Consider the following 27,486-nt stretch of genomic DNA (forward strand, 5'->3'; position numbering starts at 1 on the left):
GGATATCTCAGCATAACTTGCTGCAGATGGAGTTATGAATTACCACCATTTATCTCAGAATAAAAATAGCAGAAAAGCATTAAGTACATATGCAGAATGGTGTACACAAGAGTTTGAAACCACAGTGACTTCCTCAGAAGAAGCAGGGTTGTGGAAACCAAATGGTGAACTTCATCTAGATGAAAAGATCTCAAAGGCAGAGAGTGACAAAATGTTTGTTCTATCACTTCCAAATGGGTTCCTGAAAAGAGGAGACAAAGATTTTTCTCCTGAAGAGAGGAGAAACTGTGGTCTTCTGTTTTGTATTTCTTGACAAACGAAATGCATAAAAACATTAAAATATCTTCTCCACATACCAAAAGAAGGTACCAGCTGCATTAGGAGAAAACCAGATTTGCATTCAGTTCTTTTGCCCATGGTCTAAAATAGGAAAATAAGGTGGATTTCCTTGAGGGCCTAGATTCCAAGGCCATTTTCTCCAATTTAAATGGCAATTTGAAACTTCCACTTTTAATCATAGAGGAACTGCACAAACTTGGCACCCTAATCTTGGAAAAAGGAGCCACTCGTCTTCAAACTATGGTTTCAGTAAAGATACTGGAGCAGATTGTGAACATATGCACATTGCAGAGTTTCTGTGGAAATCCCTACAGATGAATTTAACCCTCTAAATGCTAAATAGTGAAGATGATGCTCTATCAGGGTTGAAGCAGAGAGTTTTCACCCAATTGTTTCCAATTTAGGAATGTATCAGCCCCAAAAGACCAACTATCAAGTCATTCATTTGGATTCCACCTCTACCATTTGGTTATATCCTGCGTACTGAATCAAGTGGAGTTCTCTAGATCAGGATGCCTGATGCACAAAGACTACATCTGTTGTTCTGGCTGGGGAGCTTCTCTAGCATCACAGAAGTAAAGCTTGAAATCAATGCAATAGTAATACAAGTGCGTTCTGTAGTTAATAAATATATTATTTAACCTACCAAGCATCATAAACACTAGAGCAGACATTTTAATAAGCTACTATGTAGTCATTAAATATTGAAATCTGTTCTTAATTAAGTGCTTTGTTTAACATAAAAACCCTCATTCTCAATGCGAGAATTAGCTCTGTTCCAACACAAGGGCAACAGCGTGACATGATGGGGTAGACCATCTGTGTTTACAATCACCGACTTTTCATAACGTATATATGAAAATGAGGTCAAGCCTAAAACAGGTTGCTGTATGTAGCTGGGAGATAACTCAGACCACTATTCAACATCAAAAATCCATGACTTTCTATGAGTTTTGCTAAATAATACAACCTTCTGCAGAGGTGAACTGCTCTCTTCAAATAGTTCTTCTGAAAGATTTTCATGTTTCTATGGAAAAGTTATAGTGCTATGAAATTATAAAAACTTATCCATTTTTCTAGTGCTGCAAGTATTCACTGAAAATTAGAGGAAAATTACAGCAGTCAGTTTTCTAAAATCTAAACCACAACCCACTTTTTTTGGTCTATCTAGTTTGTACCCTCAAACAGAACGCGTGTTGTATGATTTCACTATCATATTAAATTCCCATCCAAATTTTAGAAATCCTTTTATTATTAAACTCCACAAGATTAATTACTAGCACATTAATGGACAATGATATTTAACTCCGCAGTCATTACTAAAAGATCTATACCATCAAAAGTCTTACTTAAGCTGGATATCGCTATGGAAAGAGGCCAAACCTGTGGATGAGGGAGAGACTTGGCATGGGAAGAGAAGGCACACAGACATCACAGCATTATGGAGAAATTCATGCTAATACCTACAATAAAACAATGCCAATCCTTGTGAAAACTACACCCACAACTACCAACAGCCTGTGGAAATTCATATAGCAGAGCAGAAGCTTTCTCAATTTCCCTTAAAGTTAAGGTGTGCTGGCCAAACAAATAGTACAATCGGAGCAATCACTTGTTGCAAATACATACATGCTGATTGCCTCTACAACCCTATTCCTTAAGGGCAACAAGCTTTTCCCAAGAATCATGAAATTCAGAGGACAATTTTGAGTGTTTATGAGACACAAAGCTTCACTCTACCTAGGAGTCAGTTTTCATCCTAGACAAAGAGACAGGCACAAATTTTCCTTGAACATGTGAACATGATATCAGGCTACTATTCCTCACAATACCAAACCATCAGTTACTGCAGACATGTATCTGGTTATTCAGCATTCTTTTAGAAAAAGTATTGTGTCTCTAGCTTTCAGATTTTCAAAAGAAAGTTCAAAAAAATAAGCTTTACTAGCCTGTATAGCTACATGGCAAATAAAATTTAAAGAAAGCAACTGAAATGTATTTATAATCTCAATGACATCGGGTCTGATTTTTTATCACTAGGGTTGGCAAAGCAGTAACTCCTATAAACACATGAAGGGTTGGGATACTGTAGATAATTCTTCTCCACTGTGGATGACTCCTAGAAGGATAATGAGTCAAGGCTGCATTCAATCAAGCTAGGAACATTTAGAAAAATAATGCCAAAGTGTGGAAGATTGCAGAAACCATTCTCAGTCACCATTTTACTATCTTCTTCCTATGCCTTTGATCTAGAGGCAGGCAATAACAATAATATGAGCTGTGAAAGGAAAATCATATAAAAGGAGGCATCAGAGGCCCATTAAACACAATCAGTTACAGGGATTGCAGTGCAATGCATGGGCTTATATATATGTATTTTTATACACATATATACACATACACAAATAACATCCACAATTTTAGATTTTTAAAAGATGATCTTTTTCTTTTTATTTTATTTCAGAGCTTATAATCAAATATATGGTCCTAGAACCAGCTACTAGTTATTGCTATACAATCTACCTCACTATGTAGGTGAGGTACTTCAATAATCAAAAATTTACACCAGACAGATTCTGGCCCATCAACTGCTTGTTTTAAATTTGTCATTGCAAAAAGATCTTTTGGGGTTGCTTTGTGTTAATTTATAATTGTGGAAGATAAGTATTTGACTATATATCCTCCAAGTATTGAAAGTATTGTTTCAGAGTGATCAGGCAGTGATGAATTTGCTCGACTGGCAGCACAAATGATTGAAATAATCATTCATAGAAAAGACAGACCCCAGATGGCAACCAGCACTTCATCTCTCCCAAACTGTTCCACCCCATGCTCCCACTCTAAGCCGGTGGCAGCACTGTGAGAGATAAGACAGTTGTCTAGACACTGCTTATCTGATGCCATCTTCTCTCTCTCCATACCTTCCAGCAAACATTTTAAATAAAGCAAAAAATAAGCTTTTTTGATGAAAGAGCTAGAGAATATGCATATTTCGCCTTCCCTCACATAGAACAAATGCTATTTCTGTCACTGTTAACCTGAGGTAGGAACAGCCTAAAAAGGAAAGTTAAAATTTCTCAGTAATATCCTGCACGCTTTTTCTTATGCAAGACTTTTATTTCAAAATGTTTTCCATTCTGAAATAGGAAATTTCATTCTCCTCTTCAAATTTATAGCAAAGTTTCAAAGTATTAAAGCCATCTGTTTCAACATTTTCCTCTCCATTTTGATTTTTTCCCCTACTTTGCACTGCTTCTGAAGTTTGAAGTAAAAAAATCGGTTGAAAAAAAACAATAATAATGATGCCAAGTAAGTTTAGATTGTTTGCTTTGACTTCATCTTCTCCCGTTTTTATACATTCCCCCCACCCCAATCAGGACAGAATTTTGGCAAACATCAACATCAATATCTTTTTGACAAGCTGGTGATTTTAGAAACAAAAAATATCTCACTGGAAAATAGCAATTATGCTCCAGTGAAAAATCAAATAAAATTGTTAGAAGCACTTTTATCCAACAACTGTGCCTATGCTCATTCAACAGGACAACTTACAATATTTTGAACCATCAGAGCATACGCAATACTATTGCCTTTACAGAATAATGCATTCTGCAAACATACTACAAAAAGACAGACCTTCCTAATACTGGCATGTATTACCTGGGTTAGTTAAATGAGTCCTAAAAATCTCTCTTCCAGAGCTGTGATTTCACAGCACTGTTATTCTATCAAGGCTGTGCTGTCATATATATTACTGAATTTGATTTTTCAAATCCTAGGACCTATGTGGTAAGAAGAGATCTGGAACAGCAACCTCTGCACACGTCTACGCCATCTATACGTGAGGCAAAATCTTGCAAGAAAATTTTGATAAAACTTTTATGCCTAACAGGAATTGAGATAGAGAAAAGCATAAATTAAGAATTTGATGAAGAACTGACCCTCCCAGCAACACTGTTACCAGATCTGAAACAAGATCTTGTGGGGGGAGGAGGGAGGGAAGGGAGAGAGGAAAGATGCATGTTTCCTATCTATAAACTTTTTATCAACAACATTTCATGCAGGTTGGTAATAAGCTGCTATCAGAAGCACAGATCATAGACAAGCCTTCAAAACTCTCACGGCATACCAAAAGAAAAAAATTAAGGAGCATGAAGCTATCACTAAATATTAATTATCTTAAACAGTAAATGCACTAAAATTTTACTCTTTTGTTTGTTCATTTTCATATGTTCCATTTAATTACCATGGTACTTGGACTACATATTGTTTTCTGTTGAATATGACCAGCCTGGGAATTCCCTAGAACTGCCTGAATAAAAATATTCAATACAATATTCAAGTTACATTCAGCAGAGTGTAAAGCACATGTATGCACAGCTTTTATTTCTTTCTGAACTATCGTAACTACAATGGAAGGATCAGTGGGAACACACCATTTATACACCACTAAACAGAAATCCAAGAGGGAACTGCAGAAATGAAATTGGAAATTAAGAGCCACTTGTTGTCATTCCCTGCACTCTGTACCATGACACAATTATGTAACAGACCTAGTTAATTTTAGACTTCCCAGTTACAAGGTGGCTATCAAATCATATTCACACCAAGTACTAAATTATACTGTGAGGCGCCACAGTATTTTCAATGGCACCATTAGTTGAATAAATGCTGCATAATATAAGCATTAGTATTCAAATCTAGCCATAATTTCTGAAATGAAAAGTGATCACTTCAGGTACTTAAAGCAAGCAGCATTACAGTTAGCTATTAATACTATTAACACAAGCTTGAAATAAAATATATACATATGACTTTATAAAAAAAGTAAATGCATAGCAGAAGTCTATTTGTTCTAAATTGTATTTTCAATTCCAATTTATTACATGTATAGTAAGTTTCAAACGAGTCTGACTCTAGACTCCAGCTCCAAATACTTCAGGAAAGATCATTCAAACTTGGAGAACTAGAGCTGTCTTTGAGATAAGAGCTCAAAAACTGGAGACCCACATTTAGAGTCTGAGCTCTTAATTCAGTGAAACTAACACGAGGGTTGTAACAAACTTTAATGGCAGAAGAATCAAGCCTTTATAATGCATTGTCACACAAGAATTCTTAAGGAAGGATTGTGTTCTTAGGGACTGAAACCTTAGCTGCAGCAGCATGCTGCTCATGTCTGAGCTCCGAGATTGCTCGTTATTCCTCCCCTGGGAGTTCCATGGATTTGGTTCAAGCACCATTGAACGTGATGCTGTATTAATTGCCCTGGAGGGTAGCAAGGCCTTTGAACTGTGGCTGTGAGTGATATTTTGCTCTAAGACATGTGTCAGCACTTGGCTGGTTAACTCTAGGGTTGGGTTGTATAGCATGCTGGGACCAAGTATCTGGAAAACTACTTTGCATCCTAATCTTACATCTGTTTTCCATCATGCTGTGAGATTGACTGGCCATTCTGTTGGAGAAGCATCATTCTGGAATAGACAGTTTAAGCAAAAATATAGCACCATCATGAATATTAAGGAATGCAATCATTTCTCATAGTTTGTAAAATCAGCTGGCGGACAAAGACACCGAAGTAATATAGTGGCTGGCGCTCTGCATTTTTCCTGGTAGAAAAACAGCTGGTGACCAAGCTGGTACAGTAGAAAGCAAACAGGTCCACACTCCCCCTTGTCTCTGTGCCTATGGGTATAAGCTTTCTCTAGGTATAACTGCAAGCAGAATTTCTGTCACATAATCCATTATCATCAGCAAAGCACCAAGACATCGCAAGCAGAACTTTAGGGCTTATAGCACTCACCTGACTCCAGATTCTAGCCCAGTTCTCTCCAAAAAGGGCTCCCATCCATATTTCCTATTCCTTTGAAGATGAGTAAATCAGAACACCATCCTATATCCTGTCTCCACACTCCTTTTCCAAAAATCGCAGCACTTTGCATTATAACACCATGAAAAAGAGAGAACAGGACAGGGCAAACAGCTTCTACAGCCTAGGGCAGAAGGGCCCTAGACTGTATGGACAAAAATGAGCTCTGATTTTCAGCCTCAAAGCACTGTCTGTGTTTCATGTAGAGGGTGACACCTCTAAAAAAGTTACTTCTAGCCCATGCTCTGCCATTATCTTAGTACAGAGGGGATAAGTGCCACTGTCTTGTGTGGTCTCCAGTCCTCCAATATTTGTTACACGTTGCAAACGCAGCACCCTTCTTAGGGGCCCCAGGCAGAGAAATGTTTAGAATGAAGAACCTGATCTGTGTTAACTATAGGAGCTCTGCAAGAAGGCGACAATTAGTCACGTGCAAGAGCAGGAATCTTGAGAGCCTAGAGAATTTCAGTAAAGCAGTATGACTTCCATGACTAGCAGCCTGCATGGAAAACAGCAGAAATTTAACTTACTCATGAACTTGGTTGGATTTCAGGTGTCAAGTCCCACTTTCAGTGTCAATATCAGTTTTTGTGCCTTTTTCTTCTGTTATAGCAATTGGATATCAATAAAAAAACCTGACTCATGCTAAACATGAAACCATGACTTGCTTTTAACCTCTTCAGTCCACCGCAACAGAAACGTTTAGGTGAAAGAGGAGGTCTCAAAGTGGAACAGTTGCCATGATGCCATCTTAATATGAAAGAATATGATTTTGGTAATGCAGGATTCAATATTTCAGAATTTACAGTCTGACAGAGCAACACCTGGTGACATAAGAGAAATACACAGTATGGTCATAATATTTCAATCTAGGACAAACTGTTATCCTACAAATAGCTGATAAAATAACCTAAATAATAAAGGAACATAACTAATTTGTCTGCAGCTTTGAGCAACAGAGAAAAATACATAAATTCTTCTAAGGTTTTGACTTATTCATCATCATGAAACCAATTCTGTTTCTACACAGTACTACAAGAATTAGGCTAGAATCTTCCCTGGAAGAAGAAATTATCTATAGGTTTTTACATTTGACAATTAAAAAGTGCTGGAATAACCCCTTGCTAAATAGAAGGTCCACATTCATCTTCTTTGCTAGCACTCAGTGCACCTATTTTGAAGCTGACACAAAAAAAAAAAAAACATTAAAACCAATGCAAGCAACAAAACACACTAATCTCCACAGCAAGAACAAGGAGTTCATACCACACAAAACTGTCAAATGTACTTCCCCTTCAGTCCAGATCCCTGACGAGCGCAGTATTATGGCATATTACAATTTAGCTGTTGATTGCCAGAGTCCATCTGTTAGTGTAAAGAATATGTTGTAGCATTTTAGGACATGCAAAGATAGTTTAAAAGCACAAAGAGCTAGCTAGTAGTCTCTAAATCCAAACTGTCAAACAAGAAAGTTTTTGCATTAAGTAGCAGTACAGTTTTGCAGGCATTTATCAAGTTTAGCCCATCAGGCTGACATTTGACATGTAAATTGTATGGCAAATCTGACAGCTCAAAAAATAATGCATCCACCTAGTTCTATCTCACACAGTTACTAGTGCAATATATTTTTTTGGAAAGCATCTGATCCATTTCAAATCTACCTGATTTTTCAGGTTGACATCATCTAAATTTGGTTTATGTAGAGCTAGTTATTTAAGACAGCTCAGCTTGTGTTTATTAAATTAGTTACTGATGTGAGTGACAAGAAATATTTTGCATTCATTTCCCCCATTTAGTTTTTAATCTGCAAAAAACTCCTCAATGCATTGAATATATGCAGCCATTTTGCCTGAAAGCCTTGTCTGCAGGGCAAGGGCTATCGTCCTTCTCTCACGGACATCTCTGCAGGAAGCCTTTTCTCCCGTAACAACCTGCTGTCCAAAGAAGTGATGAGTTAAGAGGAAGACAGACTTCCACGGCCAACTCAAACACTCACAGGTATCCAAAAGGAACAGCTCTGCTGTACTGCAAATGGTGAAATGGGTACCTGCACAGCACTAGTTGCACGTGCTGTTAGCCAAGGACTGGAACAGAAGAGATCTCGGCATCACTCTGCGTGTTGAACTCCCCTTCCTGACGAGCTCCTTGCAGCACAGTCTCTGCACCACGATGTGCTGGTCTGTAAGGGACATACAAGTTGATGTGTGGGAAAGGATTACTGGGCTGTATGTGCTCTAGAAAAGTTAGTGTCTCTGAATTGTTTACACTGGTAGGAGTCCTCTGTAATAGGAAGGTTTAATGTTCCCTACAAAGGAAGGGAACAACGCTGCACTTGGAATATACCTTGTAAATAGTAAAATGTAGGTTGAGGGAAGATACAAAATTGAAAGCATTGCAATTCCCCTGAAAAACTCCAATCTTCTTTAAGAATAGTATTTGTATTTATCAACAAGACAAAAAAAAAAGGGGGGGAGAAAAAAAAACACACACACCACAACACACAAACAAATAACTACTACCTTCTCTCCTCCCAAGAGATCTTAAATGCTGCTTTTGAAAACATTTGTAACACCTATCCTGGATTCATTCTTTTATTTTAAAGATAGATTTATAAGAATGATTAGTATTCATTTCAGAGATGAAAGAATAAATAAACCCCAAATTGCTTATTTCTGTACTTGCATTTGATCTTTGTTTTCAAGTTTCCTTTTCATTAATTTCAAGTTTGAGATTCACTTCTCATAACCAGGCCTTTTTTCAGCTCTTTAGGTTTTAGAAAAAATCTTAGGACTCCACTTTATCAAATAACTCTATCTGTTCCTTAAGAGAACCCGTCCAAAAGAAAACAGAAGCACAAAAAAGACAGACTTCTTGCCTATCACACTTTTTTTTTTTTTTTTTTTTTTTTTTTAAGATGAAATAAAAAATTGAAAGACCTATAAGGAAAGAATGTACATGGAGAGTACAATAACTTAGGGAATTATTGTATCTTTGAGGATATGTTCTAATGCCAGGACACTGAATAACATCAAGAACTGTTAATATGAAACCATGGACCAAGGGCTGACTCATTAGTGTCATCTACCTTAGGACATGAACATGTCTTGATAAAGAGCTTTAATGAGACTTAATTCACTAAGCGACATGAGGCCAAAAAAATGAAATCAATGGTCTTTAATTATGGGCACAAGATAATTTGTTTCATATATAACAACCCCACTGTGCTCAATTAAAGAGGATATACTGGGACTATCAATTACAACTTTTCTTAGGAAGACAGATATAGTTTTCTCCCCCCCAAAAATCTAGAACTAGATTTTTAGTTCTATTCTGAAATTAATTTTTTTTATTGTTCAACAAATATAGTAAATACAATATCTACACAACAAAAGTATTTATTATTTTCATCTGGTCTGGGTTATCTAGTCAAGTTCCATTTACGGTAGACATCAAGATGTTTTTCCTCAAGTTCTGGCAGAACTTCCTGTGCTTCATCTTGCGGCCGTTGCCTCTCGTCCTATTGCGGGCACCACTGGAAAGAGCCTGAGACTCTCCCTTAAGGTATTTATACGCATGGATAAGACCACCCCTCAGCCTTTGCTATTTTAGGCTGAACAGGCCCAGCTCTCAGGGGATCTCAGGGAATGTTCCAGACCCCTGATCATCTCTGTAGCTCTACACTGGACTCTCTCCATTAGTTCCATGTCCCTCTTGCACTGGGGAGCACAGAACTGGACACAGTGCTCCACAGCCCTGGAGAGGAAGTAACTGCCAACATAGAGGAGCACAGGCTGTGCCTGCAACACTGAGTGAGGAGGCAGGAACAGCAGAAAACCCAAATATCAGCCAAGAAAATAAAGTATGGGCATGTTTGCATTGCTAAAAAATGGCAACCAGTATAAAGGTCCCAGAGATTTTTGTTTAGAAGAATACAATTCTGAAGATAGATATTACTATAAAATGATTATAGTGCAGCAAAACCTCTGTAGGCAAAAAAATGACATAATACACCTTAAATGATTTTGGTTGGATTATCAGCATATCACTATCACTATAATTACTCCTAATAATAAACACTGCCCTGGCAAATTGTGATGACAATTGCCTGATCACCCCACAACCTGCCCCCCTCCAAAAAAAACAAAAAAGGAAAAAAGCACACTGTGGTTTTCAACATCGGCATTTAGAAAAGCTAATCTATGTGCTCATACCAGATGGTCAAGCAATGACCAATGACCATATTTCATCTTTACTGCAAAGGTCACATTATTCATCCCTTCTAAGGAGAAGAAAATCCATCCCACGTTTCTGTGTTCGTGCTACTGTATTTTGCACATATATGCTTCCAATTTAACTATTAATACTCAGAAACAGCAATAGATTTTGGGATGAATAGGTGCTTTCATGAGAATATCTGAACCCTACCACTACTAACTCACCCCACATTTTGCCACTGCTGATTGTCACAAATAACTGACCTTACACTAGGTTAAACCTGATGTGCTTATTTCCAAAATGTGGATATTGGAACACTGAAGCAAATGTAACTGTTCAGATATTTCTCATAGTTTATTTTGATTTCCCTGTGACTCACTACACTGGTAATATTTTTTTTCTATCAAATAAAGCACCATATATTTTCTGCAAGAGATGGTTCATAGGGGCACTTAGCAACACTTCAAAGACAGTTACTGTATTTTCCAGTTCAACTCCAACATATCCTGATAGGAGGGGAGATACTGTTTCTTCCCACAGTACTTCCTGCTTTTACCGTCTAACAGTCCATTCAAAACAAACTACTTGGCAGCTTGGGAAGAACCTGCAAGCTTCCTGACCATTCTAGCCCAGCAATGCAAAAATGCTCAAGCAAGAATGTAGTTTGGAAGGGGTTCCATATTTCTCAGGTATCCTAGTCCTTTTCAGTAAGGGCACCAAAGGGAAGCAGACAACAGGGATGGATTTCACATGCCACAGAGCAACATACTCATCAACCAGAATAAATTGGAGCCCACTGTAAAGGTTTCACGCCCCCCCTTCTTCTGACAGAATAATACTATTCAATAGAAATCCGTGAAACAAGAAATGATACCACAGTCACCCACAGTGATAGATGTTGAGTAAAGTAGGTCTACATTGCATACTGTGGGGAAATACAAAGTTGTCTTACCTGCACCACAAGTCAGCCAAAGCCTGAAGTCAAATTAACTCCTGATTAGAGACAATTAAAGTCCGACTGCTTTGTCCTATGCCTAGTCTACTGCACTACAGAAGTATAGAGCTGATGTGTCCCACAGGATTTAAGAGGGGACAGGATAAGAAAGATACTGTACATTTCACCTAGATAATCAGTACTGGACAGAAAATTATGTGGTGATGAGGAGACATTCACCAGTTCTTAAATGAATTAAGTTGCAGTTCACCAGGGTAATGAATTAGTACAAGTCTTGCAATCAGCTCAAGAGTTCAGACGCAACAGTCTTTATATACATGTCCTGAATAAAGGATGCTCCCTCATGCTATGCAGTAACAGAAAGAGAGGTACTATCCCAGAATTAACACATACAGTCAAACATCTAGATCGAGGAAACAGGCTGATGCAAACAGAAAAGTTTCAAATACTAGTGAGACTGGTATTTGAAATGGAATATCAAATATTTCAAAAATACCATCTTTCTGAGCTTTGAACAGTGCGTATAAAAGTTGTGCTGTCCTTCAGTTTCACTTTCTCTCTTAACAAAAGTACATTACTTATGATAAAATGTCAGATTGACATGACTGAGTTGTGCTGATCTGCCAATACTACCAGCTTTTCTGATCTGATAAGATGTTTGTTTCAGAAATACTTTATCAAAGAAAGATGAAGGTCTCAATGTCCTTCTATCAAGTTTTTCAGCACTGACGATGGCCATGAGTTCTTCAGCATTTCTTCACTCTAATAACTGCATTGTCACATGGTATACAGTGCATACCACATTTAAAAAGATGGATGTGCTACTTTATATGGTGAACATTATTTATTTTTAATCTCATCCTAGTTTAAAAACAAAGCAAATATACAATCTTCACTTTAGCTTTCTGCTGCTCTTTATAGTATTTTCACTTTATTAGCATATTTGAGCAGGCTTTCAAAGGCATAGTCTAATCCTGATGGACACACTTGAAATTCAAATTGCAAGCCAACCAGCTAATACACAAGGATGAAATTTCAACTTGATTGAAGTCATCAGAAAAATGGAGATTCTACTTCCTTAGCTAAGAGGAAAAGTAAAAAGCAACACTATATATGTCTTTCCTCAAGCTTTGTTGCACAGAACAGGAGAGAGATGAAAATACAGCACTTGAAGACACCCTAAAGGGTGGGGGGAAGGAAGGCAGGGGGAAAATTTCCTGAAAAACTGAGACAAAAATCACTGGAAGTTCTGTGTGTCTATATAAACTATAGTTTCATTGCTTATAACTTACAAGACAAGTTTGGAGACGAAAGGAAGATCAGGAATCTTAATAAACAGAATTCCTGACTTCCTAAGTCTTATTTCTAGCTGGTGCACATCAACAGAGCTCCACTCAATTTGAAGACACCCAAGGGTCCCAGCAAAGAACCTAATACCAAGCTCAACAGACACGGAGCAGCACCAAGATGAATCTGAGATGTCTAACACTGAGCAGGGCTTATTGTTAATGACACCACCAATCTTCTCTACTGGCTTTTTCTGTCCATGGAAATATTCGCGGAGGTCAAATTGTAGATCTGTACCCAAGAAACAAAAGTACATTTGAATTGAGGATACTTGTAGAGTTTTGTTTATTTAACCTTCTCTCAGTACACACGTTGTTTCCACACAGTCTTCCCAGTGAATTCAAAATGGGAACTATTCATGACAAACACAGGGCAAAATCTGATCCCACGACTTACTTGTTTAGCACTACGTGTTGAACACGATCTGAATTTGTAACAGGTCCGTACACGGGATGGACAGGAAAAAAAAAAAAAAATCTCAAGCCCTCTTCAATCAGCTCTTCTCCACTAGCAGTTTCCTTATTTCTAAGTCACATATCACATGACAGGTCATCTCTTACCAGGGAGCAATAAGCAAACAGAAAAAAAGTCACAAAACATTTTAATCAACAGCATCAGAGCTAACCTAACTGACTTCTTATTCTAAGTTTCTAATTTTCTGTGTCTTATAAAGAGCTGGGCATGCAGGTGTTTAGGAAATGTGAATACTTTTCTAAAATGCATTTAAATACATTTAGATGTTAAAAATATAATTGCAGTCCAACAATATCACACTTCTAGGATATAACGCACATGACAAATGCTTACTGTGAAAAATATTTCAATTAAAAATTCACTTTCATCAGATGTTCTTGCAGCAATTGCACATGTTGATTCTGATTTAGTTTCCTTTCAGCCACACAAAGTATTTTCAGCTCTCCTTTCAAAACAGCTTTTTTTTTCTTAAATAAAATGTGTTCTAACATAAAGGGTCACAATCAAAACAGTAGACTATTTCAGTTGATCTGAACCAATTTCTTTGTCAATAATTTTGGGACAATATTTTTTCTGTGTTTGAGCTTTAATTAAGAATGAAAGTAATTCCCCAAATGTCAGGATTTTCAGAAAATAAAATTCTGGCTCCAATACTTATAATTATTTATTGCTGCAACATATAGAACAGCAGCTTAAAATAAAACAAACCAAAAAAAAATGAGCTTTTCTTCAGATTATAGAGAAAGGCAGATTATTGCTGACTACAAAAGCACCTTCATTTTTCCCCAATCTAATATTTAGCATCTTTTATGAAAAACTACTTATATTAAAAAGCTTTAGAAGTGCTAGAAATTGATAAGTTGTTACAAGTACATTCACATTTAACTCATAATAAAAATAGTGCAGCTTTACATAAAGCATTTCAAGGCCCTGAATCCAATATTAATCTGCCATTGTATCAGAATTTAATTACTGTGTAATTTGAATTACACAAAACGTTAGATTGGAGTAATATTGCTTTACAGAACAGTCTGGAGCAGCACTTACCTGAAAACATTTGGAAAAACAAAGAAACAAAAGAAAAACCACACACACTATGTGGCACTGAATTTGCCAAGTATCCCCTCCTAATTCTAGTAAAAATGTTGTTTCTTATTCAAGATGTCCTATTTAGTAGGTAAGACATGTGAGGCTGCAGTGTGACTCCCAGGGCTCTCCCCACTTCCTTTGCTTGCCAGCTCAGCGAGGGCACACGAGAGGAGGATCCCGCATCCAAGAGGATGGCAGGATTCACGACCCCCTCAGTGCCGAGAAATTATCGGCAGCCTCTACCACAGGGAACCACACAGCTAATGAAAACAAAAATGATCGGAACCTCAAGGATAATGACGACTCACTGTCTAATGACCCAAGATGAATTTTTGATGACGCCTCCTCTGACCAATTAGTTTGCTAGTCACCAAGTGCGCTTTTGGCAAGGAGGGTTAACAGAAGGCTGGAAAAAAACAAAGACTGTGGAAACGCTGGATCCAGAAGAGACCTCATTCTCAAACCTCTTCTCTCAGAGGCAGGAGTAACTTTGTGGGAGCCAGGAGAGTTAAGACAGTTTCAAACCAGAGCACAAGAATGGCCATCACCTGGGCAGCCCCACACAGAGGGGAACGTGGGCATCCAGCGTTCACATCCCTGCCTCCACGGCACCATCCTCAGCTGCTCCGTATCCCGGCAGCCAGGCGCTGCCGGCAACAGCCGCCGCACCACAACACCCGCGGAGCCCGGGCACGCACCTGTACCCCGCCACCAACGCGGGGGCTGCGTGGGGCAGCCGGGGTGCGCGTGTTCCTCCGCCACGACCTGCGGCGCCGCTCTCGGAACGCGGCCAGAAGGAGATGAAAGGAAGCCAACACTTTGGTTGCTGGTCAGCAGTAAAACCAGAAGTAGCTATAAAACAGTAGAAACTAAGCATATGAAAGGCCCTAAGCTCCACATATGTTAGCGTGGCTCAATTAAAATCCTCTTTAGTAAATACCCTAATGCCAGTAGAATAGAACTTACGTTCTGACTTGGGTTGCATCTTGGATAGGCCACTTCGGCATCCAGGAAATGAGGTGGCCATGGGACAGCTTCACTCTTACTAAGCTTCTCAAGGTACTCCTCCAGCACCAGGAAAAAAAAACAATCAAAAAAAAAAAAAAAAAAAACAGGAGATAGCACTTCTCGAAAAAAGATTAAGGAAAATTTCATTTAGTTGGATTTAGTCTTTTGGTTGGTGTAAAACCATTATTCTGTTCTCTAGAACAGATCTCTGCAAACCACAACATACAGGAAGCTGTAGGAGTCGGGGAAGACAGCAGGCCAACAGAATAAACAGACATTTTTTCTTAATGGTTCTTCTTCCCCTTTGAATTTTACAATTTTGGTCAGCAAAACAGAGTGTTGATCTAGTCAGATAGGCAATCTTTTTTTAGCCAGAGCCAGCATCCACACAGTGAAAAAATAGCCAGTAAAACCTTTTGCCTTGTCATTTTCACTAATCCTACTAAATCTTATAATCTTATCACAACTATTTTTTCCTTGTCTATAAGTTGTTTTCACTCAGTAAGCTATCGCACACAGATACTAATGATTTATAAAGCTTCTTACAGATAGATTTGGTTGCAATCTTTTTCCCCCTTCTATTCCATGAAGCGGGAGTAGAGTGTCATACCTGCAGAAGCCACTGTTCCTTCTCTCCAAGAAGCTACTGAGACAGCTGACACCTTACAGTGAGATATTAACTGCAGCCTCTTCTGTCTATCAGGTAAGAGCAGTGCAACAAAGGAGTGCACACAGGAGGCAATGCAAAGATTTTATTCACACAAGTCTAGAGAAGGTCTGAGACAAAAACCTGTTTCAGTGCTGGGGAATATAAACAAGTCAGTCATACTGGATTTAGACTTGCTTAACCTAAATTTCTGTAATACCAGCATGCATTACTATTGGCATTTCATGGTATTTAAGATGCTATTTACACTCTGGATACTAGACATACACTAGATAGTGTAATACAAGCAGCTGTTTCCTCAGCAATGAAGCTGAGCTGAGATGCTGTGGCCATTAGCACCTTATGGTCCCTAAGGATCACCGAACAAGGAGTGCAGTGCCAAAATAACTCCAGACCCTTGCTATTCTATTGATTGCAGTTATCACCTGTACAGATAAGAAATCAGTGCTGCTCTGAATTCTCTTTTTGCATGCCATAGTAATTGGCTCAGACCATCAGACTGGCTACTTATATTGACCCTAAAGTACAGAATCAAGTAACAATTTAGGTTGCAAGAGAGCCCCATCAGGTTTCTAAATATGATACTCTGCTCAAAAAATGGGCCGACTTCAAAGCTTGATCAGGGCCACATCCAGCTGCATTTGAAAGTCTCCAAAAATGGCAAATCCATAGCCCTCCTGTAGTATTTGGTCATCCTTACAGTTGGGATTTTATTTATTTATTAATAATAATTCCCACAAAACATCCTAGTAGCAAGACTTAAGTCAACAGTGAGCTGTTAAACTATTCAAATAACTTGAATATACAGGGTAGAGGCTCTGCTTGCAGGTGGTGGCAGCAATAGGGCTTCAGGGTTACTGTACACTTGTCCTGCTGTAACTGAGCACTGTGGCATGATATTTGCGGCAAGCACATGCTGTAATGCACATCACTACAGCACCAAACGCGCAGCACTACAGCAATGTCATCTTCTCCCATTCTCAGATAAATCATTATTAAAGTTCAGCCACAGTTTTTTCTTAAATGAAAATCCAAGCCAGAAAATTTCTCCAATAGTTTCACCATCCAACTTCTACAAAGGAGTTTCCCACATTTTGGAAACAATTTCCCCTCTTCCGACATGGGCATATGCTAACTTCCCTAGGGCAAAAACATGATATCATTGATGTGTTTATAACCTAACCTTCCACCAACAAGAAAACGCACATTTACAAATTGAAAAAGCAGTCATTTAATACAACTTGATTCAGGTAATGTTTGCTTCTGAAGAGTGCTTTGAGTAAAGTTGATCTAAACCAGGGACAAGCCTTGCTTTCTGCTGTACACCTAATCAAGACTAAAATTAACAAACTCCTTCAGTTTGTAATTGGGTTATAAAAATAAAGCACAGCAAACAAACTAAGCTTTCTGTTTTGTAAGTAATGTACGTGCTGTGTCCAGACCTTAATTAGACCACATGGTAAGAGACTTTTATAGAAGGATTTTTATAGACACTTTTCCAGACATGCTGTGCTCCTGATATTCCTCCTCCAAGCTCCGATCCACACCTTGCTAAATAACTTTTATAGGGATAAACAAACAGGCTGGTGATTCAGTTATAATCCTATTAAAACAACAGTACTTCAGAACAGGCATTTTTACTATGGCATCCTCCATTTTATCCTTAGTAGAATTCCATGCAAAGAGCAATTGGTAGGACCTCGATATAGGTATTTCTATGTTGCACAATCTGATGTCATCCTAGAAACGCCTCACCTAGCTCTTCGTGAGTTGATTTTTCTACAGTGCAATAGAGCACCAGAAAAGGCATATTAACTCTACTGCCAGAAGCAGTCAGGCAGCACTAGCGTGGCACTGCACACAGCCTAATTAGATACTTTTCAGCTATACTCCTTCGTCTGGAGCTAGAGGAGAGCCAGCGTTATTCATTGCAGACACTCCCGAGATCTTTTGTGTGCAAGATGATTGGAAGATAAATTCCATCACTGAAAAGTTACCTACAGTTTAATAGGAATCCATAGAAATTATAGCCAAATGGAAGAACTCAATTGAAAATCATTTATTCCATTTTATTCTTGTATTATTAGATTTAAGGAACTGTTCTGTAAAAGGCATGCAAATCAATTAAAGTTGATAACAAAGCTCCTGTTAGAATTGGAGTCGCAATTCCCTAAGATGGTTCAGAAAGCTCAGAGACCGGTTATGATTCTCTATTCAACTCCGGCAGCATTTTCCACATAGAATAAGATGTTGGATGGCCCTCTAGAAGCCATTACAAAAAGCTGCTTATATTCCAGGACTGCCACCTTTCTCACAATTCCCTTCAGTCACAAATACGCTAGTTGCACAAGAATTCCTGTCTCAGCCAGGTGATCCTGGGGGACCCCTGAAAGGCTAGAGGCAGTTGCTGTATCAACAGGGTATGTTTTGCAAAGGCAGGTTACAAATTTGGCTATTTAACAAGCTATTGCTGCACTTGCCACAAACAAGAGGATTTCTTCACTTCAAGAAGTGAAAAGTAATGTGCCGGATTTTCTTCTTAGTTATGTAGGAATGGTTTTAAAGCATACATAAGATTTTCTTCCTACTCTGAAGGAATATTTTTTTAATACACTAGAGACTCGAAAAGGCTTCCTATGGTGCTCAAGACTATCTTAAGAGTCTTGGGGAAAATGTTGAATAGATGATTCTTAGCCTCATCATTCCTCAGTCACCCCAGAATACCTTGATTTTAGCAAGGCCTTTAACAGCCTCCCATAGTCATCTTTACACTAAATTGGTTAAGATATTGGCTGGATAGGTGGACAGTAAGATGGTACAAAATTGGCATGAATTCTGATGAACGCAGAGTTATGACCAGTGATGAAAAATCCTGCTGCTGACCAATAACTAGGTACGTCCCCCACTGAGCAGTGCTAGGAATCATTTTGATAAGGTCTTCATTAATATTAGGCAACCAGTGGCTGCAGCGAAATAATGCATGATAGTCCCACAGTATCACCAGTCTTCATTCCTCATCTTGAGCTATGAAATTAGAAATTCCTGGAAACAGTGTCCTACCAAATCCTCGTGGTTAACCATTGCCATTACTGAGGCAACTATCCCCAACTATGGAATCCTAATGCCCAAAGACTAACAATAGCCACAAACATTCATACATTTCCTGCACACTGGACAACGATGGCCTCATCCCAGCCTTGCTCACCATTGCCAACTTACCCTTATCTTCATACTTCTTATTCTTAAACCCTCACCAACCATAAATACTGTTAGAAGTGCAATAACTTTAATAAAATTATAAATAGCCAGGAGGAGCGGAGGGGGAGGGAACACACACACACACACACACCACAGCCTCACCTCAAGTCTCAAGCCTTTTATTTTTGAAGGACTTTGTGTACCAAAGACTTTTGAACTCTTTTAAGAAACATTAAATCTAGCACTACCATATTGCTATAGAACTATTAAACTATTTTCAGTTCAACTTGTGGATTCAAGCTGACATTAACCCTAATCCTAAGATTATCTGATCTACTATTAATACTTCAATCCTATTTTTCCTGAAACTCTAAGCTAATATTAACCTTATTTCTAGTCATAAATATTATCAGGTGACCTTTACTTGTAAGAAAAGAAAATTTGAGTCATGAAACCTTGTTGATATTAGCTTTGGTGATTGGTCTCTGAACCACGCAAACAGCAGATACCTTTGGGAAGGAGTATCAGAATAGCAAGAGTATAATACAAATACTTGCCAGTGAAGTTTCAGTATTTGCATTGGAAATAAACAAATTTCAAGCTATGAAAAATAGAGAAAACCAGACTTTTTCTGCTAACTCAAGCTTCACTGTACTGGTAGCTGTTTCTGAACCGTTCACATCACAGATCCCTCTTTAGCCTCTCAGGCCACAGGGGATCCAGCACTATCGTGCAGCCTTGGACATTCAGTTTTCAAACCCTAACTGGAATTGTCTTAATCATAAAAAAAATAAAGACAATCAAATTGTTGACCTGTGGCCAAAGAAGTGGTCGTTCCTGCATAGAGGACCAGGTGCATGGTCAAGACATGCACCTGGTTCCTCTTAGCTGTTCCTTCTGGAAACTGTAATTCCAAGCCCAGTTAAGTACACTGTTAGATGCCCAACACTTAACACAACCAATGCCCCTGCTGGCAGCTGCCTTCATCCCAGCTCTTTCAGTCACACAGGGATCCACAGAGGTGTCAAACTCCCTCTTCCCAAAAGAGAAACACTGACTATAATCCTCATTCTAGTTGTGTCCTTTTACTTTACAGGCAAAAATGCAGACACAACTGTACAGATAAACGGATGAAACATTTCATGACATGAAGGCAGCATTCAGGGATAAGAAAAACGCTTCATTTCCCACACAGACCTACGTATATAGGTGCCCTAAAACATATTGCTTTGGGATCTCTGTTGCTGTACTTCCAAAGCATCTGGTCCTACTCATTTCAGCAGGAATAACCTGATCCTATATTCCAATCCTAGTACTTACTAACTAGTTAAAGTACTTCAATTTGCAAGCGATGCTGTCTAAGCAAAGACATGTATTTTTAAACCAGCTACATTCAGGCACCTCAAGCCCAGTTTGTACGCATCAGTAAAACAGTCCATACTTTCCATAAATTCTGACTGAAGATAAGTGGGCCATAGTTAAATGCTCAATGCTAAAAAAACTGGGTATTTTTATGGGGGAACGTGAACAGAAATGCAAGTGCCAAACTTAGTCACCTGATTTCAGCCTGAGATTCAGTTAAGCCTCCTCCAGACATGATCTCTTTCGCTGTTCACTATGAAACACAAACTCAACCTTGCATAATTTTCCAAGAAAGCACCAGCCAAAGAAGAGTTAAGTATGGCTGCAACTAAACACTTCCTATCAGGGCAATCCATGCTACTAAAATAACAATTGCTCTTACTTCCAACCTGCTCATAGTGAACCAGCAGGCCTTTTACTCATTATTATTTATTTCTTTGATCTTCTCTCCCCTTGAACCTTACTGCACTTCCTTTTACAAGTTTCTCAGCTCTTTGGCAGGGGTGTACATATCAACACCATCTGGCTGCACGCAAAGAAACACTGCTACACGCTTCCCTGAAGACAAGCCTGCTGTGCTAGCCATGAGACACCAACATGATTTCCAGCTCCGTACTTCCTGAAGAGTTTTACTCAAACACCCTTCCTTGTATTTCCTCACTAAAGAGCACAAGAGGAAGGAAAATAAATAAATAAATAATAAAATAAAAGCAAGCCCTCCACTGGATCTATGATCTTAGGGAATGTTCGTCTTATGTTTTATGAGCACAGAAATTCCAAGCTCAATTATGAGTTACTACTAGGTGCTCCCCCTGCCAAGCCACTGTTCTGTTTCCGATAAATATGCAGCAGCACAATGAAAGTTGAGACTACAGACCTGATATGTTGCTTTTAAGCACTGGTTTTTGCACATTAAAATCATCACAGGAGAAGTTTTGCATCTTCAGAAGCATGTTGGCAAACCTTACCAATTACTACGTTTTACCAAAACATTTAACCAACTGAGTAATAATAGCCCCTATTTATCCTGCTTATAAGTGGAGAGCAATTCCTGCTTTCCAACTGTAGATTTATGGCTAAATAACATTAGAAGCTGCATTCTTAAACTGTTGCCTGCCATTTGTTAGTTTATTTCCACAAGCCCATATTTGTATGCCTAAATACCATAGGCAGGACTCCCAAGACAAATTAAAGTTAATGGAAATTCTATGTAACTCCTAATAGTAGGAATTGAAATAATATTAGCACTACACGCAATGCTGTAATGAAAGCTCACTATGAGCCTTGTTAACACAGTGTTTTCTTCAGCTGACTATGCTTGCCTACAGAGTCAGGTCCCGTAAATATGCAGAAACTCTTCCTCGTTAAGCTGCTTTGACTAATTAACCAAACAGCATTACATGGGTTGAAGTGTTATAATCTGAACAGATTTGGTTCAGCTCCATCCAGTGTACGTGAGCTGCTTCTAAGCCTAGCAGGGAGAGCCAAATCCTGCAATTGCTGCTTTGACCTGGAGACCCCAAAGAGCCTCAGGCTGAAGCCTTGACAACAACTCTCAGCCAAGGGCTGTGGCCATCTCTACCCCACACCAAAGTCAGGTTTGCTGCCGTTCCGGATGTTACGCGAAGCGCAAAGTTAGCCTGAAGACACTGACAGAAGTCTTTGGTCAGGAATAAGAGGCATTTACATACTGGAAAAAAAAAAAAAGTTGTAATAATTTGAAATTGATGGCTGGAATGTGGTTTGAGATCTAAAATAAAATAATAAATTCAGAAGTTCACTCCTCCATACAAACCAGTTCACAACATGGAGCAGGCTACGCCTGCTACCATCCTAACTCCAAACAATAAATAATCACAGAGCAACAGTGAGCGCAGGATTCAAAAGGCAATCTGCTGCCTCACTTGCTCAAATACATCCATGCAACTTCCCCTGTTTTTATATACATATTAGTAAGCTATAAAGGACAACTTTTCAGACCACCATAAGTCCTAACTATGCAAGTTTCATTCTGAAAGATCCGCCACTTCTGGGAAGACATGTAAACTCCTCTGCCCTTAAAAGGTTCAGGTAAGTTATTTTCAAGTTTGCCATTTGATCTCTTCTAAAGCCAGAAACAAGGTACCTTACATGCTTTGCACTTATTCTCGGGGAGGCAAAAAAAAATAGTAGACCTTTCAGTTTAAGCTGTGGAGAACATGTAAAGGTATATTTGAGTGTAAAACAAATCCAAGATATATTAAAAAAATATTCCAAGTTAAAGACCTTGAAGACAGCTAGTATCTTCTTACACTGGACAGTGCCAAGTACAACAGGCTCCAGTAAAAATAATATATCACATATACTTTTTATTGCAAGACAGGTCAAAGAGAGAATTTAGAAGTCAGCTACATACAGGTCATATCAATAATCTTTAATGTCTTGTTTTATTCTGGATTTCTGTGAAGTTTCAAGCTTCTTGTTCACTAATTCTTGAAGCATAAAAACCAGCAGGTGCCAAATGAAATTATCAGGCAGGAGGTTTAAAATAAACAAAAGGAAGTACTTTTTCACACAACGCATAATATAATTGTTGAACTCCTTGCTACAGGATGTTTTGTGTGCCAGAAATCATAGGCCAGTTAAAAAAAAAAAAAAAAAAAAAAAAACACACACACAACCACACACGACTGGACTAATTCATGGAAGAAAGTTTCACCAATGGCTATTATAAAAACAGGGCAATTATAATCTGCAATTCTCAAAGCCACAGAGGGAGGGTCAATAGAGGAAAATGCAATTCCCCTCTTGCTGCTTTCTTTGAAACTCTCTGTTAGAGGTTGTTGTCAGAAAGGAAGTTTATTGGCCTCAAACCTTTTGTGTGGTCAGACTTATGTTTTTATATTTCTCATTTCCTTTTATATTCACCAACTCCAGCTAGAATGCAAAAAGGTAACCTGTAGATCCTCTCTTTTTAGGCAAGACCTTAGAAATCCTTTTTGCAGTATGTTTTCAAAGTTTGCTTTTCCAGCTGTTTTCTTCTACCTACATATCAAAACAAGGATTTCACAATTTGCACAATGTTTGGATAAGCACAGCTTATTTAAAAATATCTGCTTAAGGTTTTTATCTCAATTTAACTATAACCAGGTTATGTATCTACTCTGATCAAGGAAAAAAGTTTCATCGCGTACAATTATTGCCCTGTATCTATATATATTTGGGGTTGAGTCACAAGAGAGAAGCAAGATATATGCTGATATAATGTCAGGGAGGGATCTGTACTGCTTCTACCTCTCACATGTGAGTGGCAATATGTAGTACAGTACACTGCTACTAGGGCAGGAATTCACACCTTACTCAGAAATTATTCCTTAATATGAAAAACACCTTGATAAAGATAGCAAAGGAATAACACATACAAGTGCAATATACCAGTTTCCAGTGTGTTATCACATAGATTATTTTCCTACTCCAAAACAATTATCTACACACTGGTGCCACTAGTTTCCTAGTTGCTGCAGGAAATGATAGCTCAGGCAACACTTGGTCTCAACTCACTCTCTTAGTATTTGCAGTAGCAGATGCCACCATAATTCTTCTTCCTATCACCACCTTCCCTGTTTTGTCTGCAAAGAGGGCTGCCAAATTTATCTTCCATTTAGATCATCAGCAACAGAAATCAGATTTTTAGGTAAAAATAAAAGGTAACCTTTCAAGCTATGTGAAACATGAATGTTCAACCTAGCCTGTTTGATTTTGCAAGCAGAAGGAACTGCAGATATACACATGTGCTTTGTTAAAACAAAGCAGATGAACTTGAATTCTTTGGGGTTTTTCCTAACATCCTCAGGCAAAGTCACTTGAAAGATTTTACAATGATTTAAACTATTATGTATATTAATTCTAAAGAAGATTAGCATATACTTAGTTCAGTTTAGATTATTTAATCCATGTTTAAACTAATGTCTATTAATTCTGAAAGAGAATTCAGAGAAAAATTGATGTTACTTAAGCAATCCTCTTCAAATTCCAATGGATTACATTTCAGATTAACTTTTCTAATAGTCACATATCAGGAAGTCATAGCTGCTTTCGAAAAACTTATCTTTTTTGAAATTAGTCTTTTATTGGCTAGAAAGTAATAGATAATACATACATTGGATAACCTAGTAGATTTCTTTCCACATTATTTCTGGAACCCTAACCTATGCCACAGAATGAACTTAATTTGCTATTGAAACAGAAGAATTAAATATTATCTTATATTCTTCCTGTCAGAGAGAGACTCCAGAATCCTGTAACAGCTTATCAAGCAGCACCATTTAACTTCTAACTACCAATATACTGCTGAAAAATACACTGGAAGAGGCTTATCAGCATGAGGAATGCAGTCAAACAAAGAAATGGTTCATAAAAGGTCCGATTAAAAGTCAAATAAGTTTCTGGAAAAAACTCCTAACAATTCCATTGACTTAAGCAGCCTCATGTATAGGTGTATTCAAGGTCATGAAGAAACTGAAATTTGAGCATGTTCCTCACAAACAGTTTCCAGATTAAATTGCAGTAAATATATATATATATATATGTTTATTCTATAAAGTTCAGAGAAGTGTGCTTTGATTTATTCTTACTTTTAGCTAGGTTTTTTAATGATTTTCCTGAAACACCCTAAAGTTCATTACAGCTGTGGTTGATAGAGTTGCTAGGCTTGCAGATGAGAATAGAAAGCTCTAATAGAAAGCATTAAATACATATGCACCAGTGATACATTTTAGAAACAGGGATAAAGAATGTATATTTCATTTTTCTTTAATAAAAAGTATTTCACATGTTAACCATTAGTTTGTCTCAAGATAAACTCTCTGGAAGAATAAAACATGCTATCTGGAAAGGAGAATGACAGCAGTTACACTACCAGGTCAGAGAGGTAATTGCAATCGTCTCTTTCCGCTTAACTACTTCATTCAGATCTTCTCTGTATGGGATTTCAAACCGAGCTGGCCAAGTTAGCATAATTCAGTTCCATTTCACTTGTCCAAACAACAACTACCTAACCTCTTTCCCATGAAAAATTGCCTATAATTGTAACACTGACATATGATTGAATTAAATACTTCTCCGATTCAGCTGTTTTCCCTATGTGAAATGTTTAAGGTCAAATGCAGCTTGCTGGCTGATATAACAGGGATTTAGACAATTTGCAGTTCAGCCCAGAAAGCAACACAGATACAGCTTTAACAATGATGTGCATGTATCCACAGTGAATAAAGGGATTATCTGGAAAAAAAAAATATAAAAAATCCATCTTTTACTGCATGTTAAGCATGAAAAGACACTTTAAGCTCTTTCATTCTTTAATTGCTCTGCACAACTGAAAAAAAGAGGCACCAGGATATGGTTGCAAAATTAAAGAACTGGGCAGCCCAGAGAATGATGGCGTGCCTGCAGTCTCAGAGGAAAATCATTAGCTCATCCACATGCTGCAAACCGTATGGCATTTTTGGGACCAGCTGGACTTGCTGAGATTTAAAACAGTGAAACCCTCTCAAGGAGGGGCTATAACTCATTCAAGGCTCTCTGAAGGTAGAATTTCAACATTTTTAAAAATGGTAGAGAAGAAAATAAGGAGTTAAAACAAGAGGAAAAAAAAAAGAAAGAAAGAAAAAAAAGACTTGGAAGGAGATGTGCAGGGCATCCAAATAAACACTGTGCTCCTCCTAGGAGGAGCAGTAGGTTGGGCAGGCCTATTCCACCTGTTTCAGGTCATCCTTGCTAATAGCAAAAAAATGCTTTTTATGCTTTTATGACCTCAAAAGGAGCAGGACTGAAGCATCGGGAGTCCAGAGCAGAATTTAAAGAGTGCCTTCCAATTCACAGGTTTCTTACCAAACACAGGTTCTTAGAATAATTTTAACAGAGAAAAATGTTTAAAATTATATTACAGTTCTTCCACTTCAGTATTGCAAATCTTTAAATAAGAGAATTTCCTAGCAGAAAGAATGGCTTTTTCACGAAGTCTAAACTCCAGGACTGCTGTTAGGCATACTCCTTAGGTACTGTTTTGGTGCTGTAAGACTTCTTTCAGCTTATATTACATCAGTCCTTTTTACTAGTGGATCATTTGCACAAAGACAAATCTCTCTTTGTTCATCCTCATCTTCACCAGCTGTTTTTCATTGCACTTGAGGTTGTGATCTTCTGCTTATGTCATTATGCTCAGAAGATTGTATAAGGAAGGGTCAATGTTTTCAAGGAACCAGAGAATTCAGATCTCTTCTCACAGAAAATAGATACTTGTTCCAAGAGCTATAAAACTAGCATAAGATTAAGAAGCAGGATTCAGAGGTTCATTACACAGACATGAAGAATAGTGGTCAACAGAGCCACTGGGGACAAGACAAATCATAGCTAAATATATATAACATATCGATGAGATCACTATACTGAAATGGGAGAAAATAAAGGCAAGTGTTCACCTCCAAACACAGTTTGGAAGTCTTCCTTCTGTTCCGAGATGTGTCACTGGTCTCCTTGATGACCACATGCTAGTCCTTTCCCTTCACTACATTCTATTACCAGGTTTACACACAGTGGAGATGATACCAAGTGCCCGTGCAAATTGTATTGAAGAACAAAGGACTGTGAAGGGATAACTAGCAATATCACATTCAACCAGACTCAATTCTAACTCCTGTTCTTACGTATTGCATTACTGCAAAATGTCAACTCACACAGCTTTTTAGCAAAAAGGCAATTGTTTCAAGTGATTACATTTATAATTTTAATAATGTAAGAGTTTTACAGTAAGATACCATGCAACCACAAATTCATTACTTTGCCTTTCAGATTTTAATAAAAAATACACTATGAATTATTTAAACTAAGTGAAACTTGTCAAGATAAATGAATTAGCACATGTTATGATGCAGTGTTCTAGCTTTAATTGCGTTCTTTGCTTACTCAGTATAGCAATTTGTGAAGCCC

Source organism: Tinamus guttatus, unplaced genomic scaffold (genome assembly GCF_059628265.1).
Source record: "Tinamus guttatus ecotype Peru unplaced genomic scaffold, ASM5962826v1 Tinamus_guttatus_pri_ptg000311l, whole genome shotgun sequence".
NCBI lineage: Eukaryota > Metazoa > Chordata > Aves > Tinamiformes > Tinamidae > Tinamus > Tinamus guttatus.